The sequence below is a fragment of the Muscardinus avellanarius genome (assembly GCF_963383645.1).
Source record: "Muscardinus avellanarius genome assembly, chromosome: 8".
Taxonomy (NCBI): Eukaryota; Metazoa; Chordata; class Mammalia; order Rodentia; family Gliridae; genus Muscardinus; species Muscardinus avellanarius.
In genome coordinates, this window is record NC_137794.1 from 19836478 (window position 1) to 19841432 (window position 4955).

Sequence of the window (4955 nt, forward strand, 5' to 3'; positions counted from 1 at the left end):
TTTATTGGTCTAAATTTTTTATATCTTCTTTATGCAGTTTAGGTTAGGTTGTATTTATCTAGAAATTTGTCATTTTCTTTTAGATTTTCCATTTTTTTGGAGGATAGTTTTTCAAAGTAGTTTCTGATCATCCTCTGAATTTCCACACTGTCAGTGGTGAAGTCTATTTTTTACTAAAATTTATTTTTGTAATTTGGATTGATTCTGTCTTTCTTTTGTTTAGATTGGCTAGTGGTTTATCTATCTTTTTTTTGAGAAACCAGATTTTGGTTTTGTTGATTTTCTGTATTTCTTAAATTTCTTTCATTAATTCATCTCTGATTTTAATAATTTTATTTCTGATTTTAATAATTTTCTGTCCTTAATAATTTTTTGTCTAACCATGTTTGGGGTTAGACTGTTCCTGGCTTTCAAGGATGTTGAGGTGTGTCACTAGGTTATTTATTTGAAAATGTTTTGTTCTTATGTGGGCACTCAGTGCTATGAATTTTTCACTGCATATTGCCTTCAAGGTGCCTAAGAGGTTTTGATATGTTTTATCTATATTTTTTGTTTTTTTTTTCTAGGAAATGTTTTTATTTCACCCTTACTCCTTCGATGATCGATTATTTGTTCAGTAGTATGGTGTTCAGTTCACACGTTTATGTGGTTACTCTTGGTCTTCTTATAGTTGATTTCTAATTTCATTCCATGAAAAGACACAGGGAAGTATGTCACATTTTTCTAATTTGCTAGTGATCATTTTATGGCCCTAGGTATGATTTAAAGAAGGTTTTGTGAGCAGCTGAAAAAATGTGAATTCTGCTGTGATTGGGTGGAATGTTTTGAATGTGTCAAATTTGGTTTATGGTGTTCTTTTGTCTAGAAACTTGATCTGGTGGTATTAGAGAAATATTTAAGTCTATCAGTATTATTGTGTTGGGATCTATGTGTAACTTAGTGCTACAAAAATTTCATTTCATAAAAGTGGCTACACCTATGTTTGTGGCATAAATGTTGACTATCATTTTTCTCTTGCTGGATTGTTTATTTTACCAGTAAGAAATGACCTGCTTTGTCTCTTCTGATAAACTTGGGCTTGAAGTCTAATTTGTCTGATATCATAGTTACTATTCCTGCTTGTCTTTGAGATCTGTTGACATGAATTACCGTCCTCTAGCCTCTTACCATAGTTTACGACTATCTTTATTTGTAAGGTGTGTTTCTTGCAGGCAGCAGATAAATGAATTCTGGTTTTTAATCCACTTTGCCAACTTATGTCCTTTTATTGGGGAGTTGAAGCCATTTATATAAGTTCAGTGTGATTATTAAGAGATGATTTTTATTTCCTAATAGTTTGAGTTTTAACTTTTGTTTGAGTAGTGTTTTTTTTTCTTTTTTGCTCAATTGTTTGATAGAAATTATTGTTTCTCATATCAATGTCAACCACTAAACCAAGCATGGGAAGGAAGAATGGTGAGGGGATGGAGTGGGAATGGGATAGGGTCTAACCGGGCAATGTGTGCATGTATGTCTACACAAGGTTTTTTATCCTATTATGATGTATGAGTACATTGCACCAATAAATATTTAAAAAATAAAAAAGAAATTATTGTTTCTTTTTTCTGGTGTTTATTACTTATTTTTTCTTTGTAATTAATCTCTTTGAGTATTTTGTCTAGTACTGGTTTAGAAGACCTAAATTCTTTCAGTTTCTGTTTGCCCTTGAACATATTTATTTGTCCATCAAATTTTAGAAATAGTTTTGATGCAATTTTTTTTTCAGAATTTGGAATATGTTGCTCCAAGCCCTTCTGGTTTTCATAACTTGGTTTGTGAAGTCTGGAGTGATTCTAATTGGTTTGCCTCTGAATTTCACATGGTCTGTTGTTTTGTTGCCTTTAAGATTCTCTTCTGGGATTTCTACATTAGTCAGTTTGAATATTATGTGGCATTCTGAGCCTTTTCTATGATCTTTTCGAAAGGGGGTTATATAAGTTTTCTGTACCTATTTATAGACATCTTTTTCTATGGATAATTTACTGATATTACTTCTTTGAAAATATTGTTGATCCCATTGGCTTCACTTTCTATTGCTTCTTTTATGCCTATTATTCTTAGGTTAGCTCCTTTATGATGGACCCTAAGCTCTTTGATATCCATTTCATGCTGTCAAATAGGTTTTTTGCTATATTATATACTATGTGTTGATTTTTGGAATGCTCATCTTCTAAGAACCAGATTCTATTCTTCATCTGGTCTAATTTATTGTTTATAGTTTGTATTGATGTCTTCACTTTAATGATTGTATCCTTTATTTTCTTAAGGCTCTTCCAATTATTTTTTTAAGATACTGTATTGTTTCTACTGTTAAACTTTTTATATGCCCTTCTGGCAATCTTAGCAATGCTGTATTGTCAGGTTCTGTTATTATGGTGTTGGGGGAGCTCATTTCTCCTTTGTTATTTCTCCCTCTCATGATTTCAGGCTTTCTAAGTTTGTATCTTTGCTGCTTTTGATATTTTTTTTCAATGTGTAGATGTCCACCGGTATATACAAGGGCAAGTTGTGCTGTATTCAAAGGTGAAGGTTAAGTGAGGAGAAAAGGGATAAAATCTTAAAAAATAGGGTAAAGTCTCAGATAGGATTAAATAGGATGAAAGTATGAGTTTAGTAAGGTGCCACCAGCACCTTTATTACTGCAAGCCCGAGTCTTTGATCTCTCAAGAAGGACCTGTCTCTGAGACTGTGTTGGACTGTACAAGCATCTAGTATCAGTAGGGCTGGATCTAGTATTAAGTGCAGGTCTCCATGCTTTTCTCTGATACTGAGTCCGATTCTCTCTCTGCCTGCTTAGGTGGCGGGTGCCCCTGGTACCAGATCCAGTGTATATGTAGGAGTCCCAATTCTCCACAGCAGGTTCAAAGCCAGCATCAGCAGCTTACTGAGGCTTTTAGCAACTTAGTACGACCCTGTTTCCAAATATAATGTAAAATAGGTCTAGGGGTGTAGCCCAGAGGTAGAAGGCCCCTGGTTTTATCCCTAGTTCCACCCACATACAAAATAAAAAAAATGGAAACCAAATTACCAGAGTAATGCCAAACTATGGAAACAGTAGAGATGTCTATCAACAGTTGAATGAATTATAAAACTATGGGAAATATACACAATGGAATTCTACTCAGTCATAAAGAAGAACAAAATTATGCCATTTGCAGAAAAAATGAATAGAACTGGTTAACATTATGCTAATTGAGATTAGTCACAAAAAGTGAAAGGTTGACTGCTCTCCCTCATATGTGGAAACTAGGGAGAAACTGGGACAAATGGGAGGGAGAAAGAGGGAAGCACCTCTGTGGACATGATATACATACACAAATTTTTCAAAACCTATCATTGTGCCGAGTATGGAAAGGTGTGGAGGGGGAGAGAATAGTATAACTATCTCTTAGTTATACCCATCAGCTCTTTTATTTTTAATTTTTGTTTTGAAATAGGGTCTTGGTAGGTTGGTGAGGCTGGTCTCAAGCCTGTGGTCCTCCTGTCCCAGCCTTCAAGTACTCATATTACCCATTTTAAATGCATACTTTCTTTTTTGTTTTTTGCAATACTGGGGATTGAATCCAGGGGCATTCTATCAGTCTGAGCTTCAACAGGATGTATGATTACAGTGCACCGATTTAAAAAAAGTATCTCCGAAGAGTAAATTAATTGCCACAATGCAATAGAAATCTTATTTTAAATATCAATTTCTATACAAAAAGCTTTGTTTAAAATCAGTACTGTAGGTTGTTTTTCAAATTATAATATGCTTCTGAATGCCTTTTAATAAGAAATAGAGTGTAAAAATGCAACTTTTTCTATTACCTGAAATCATTTTATTTCTATCTATCACCTTTATATAGGTCTAAGCAGAAGAGTCAGGAATGAAGTGAGTGTAGAGAGTAGTGGGTTTGGAGATGTTAGCAGGTGGATTGAGCCACACAAGACAATGTGAATCTCACATAGGAGCTGATGAATGAACTGCATTATGGGATCAGGTTCAGGTATAGAAAAAAGTCAGCAAATTTTGGGTTTTGCTTATTACTCAGCTGCTTATGAATGCATACTTTGTTTTGTTCTGTTTTGGGGGCACTTGGGATTGAATTTAAAATCAGTCTATCTCTTAGTTATACCCACCAGCTCTTTTATTTTTAATTTTTGTTTTGAAATAGGGTCTTGGTAGGTTGGTGAGGCTGGTCTCAAGCCTGTGGTCCTCCTGTCCCAGCTTTCAAGTACTCATATTACCCATTTTAAATGCATACTTTCTTTTTTGTTTTTTCAATACTGGGGATTGAATCTAGGGGCATTCTACAAATGAATTGTACTGTAAGCTCTATTTTTTACTATTTATATTGAAACAGGGTCTCACTAAGTTGCAAAGGGCCTCATTAAGTAGCTGAAGCTGGCTGCAAACCTGTGAATCTCCTGTTTCAGCTTTTAAAGTATGGGAATTACAAGCCTGAATCACCACATCCTGCACAAATGCATACTTTTATGATGTATTTTTAACAAACTTAAATTGTTAGAAATTTAATTTATTTCACCATTATTTTAAAACTATTTTTGGTTTTGGTTCACATGTTCAGTGAATAAGCCTCATAATATTAGTTAGTAGCTATTATGTAAGTGTATTTATTAGAAGAATTTATCTGTTGTGAAATCTCAGGGTAATTTTGCTTTGCATTTCTCTGATTGCTAATGATGTTTAACATTTTTTCATACATTTATTGGCCATTTGAATTTCTCTTTTTGTGAAGTGTCTATTTAGTTCCCTTTCCCATTTTTGATTGGGTTGTTTTCTTAGCAGTGAATTTCTTGAATTCTCTGTATATTTTAGATATTAGTCCTCTATTGGAGAAAGTTGGCAAAAATGTTCTCCTGTTGGCTCTCTGTAGAGGCTCTTGATAGTTTTCTTTGTTGTATAGAAACTCTTG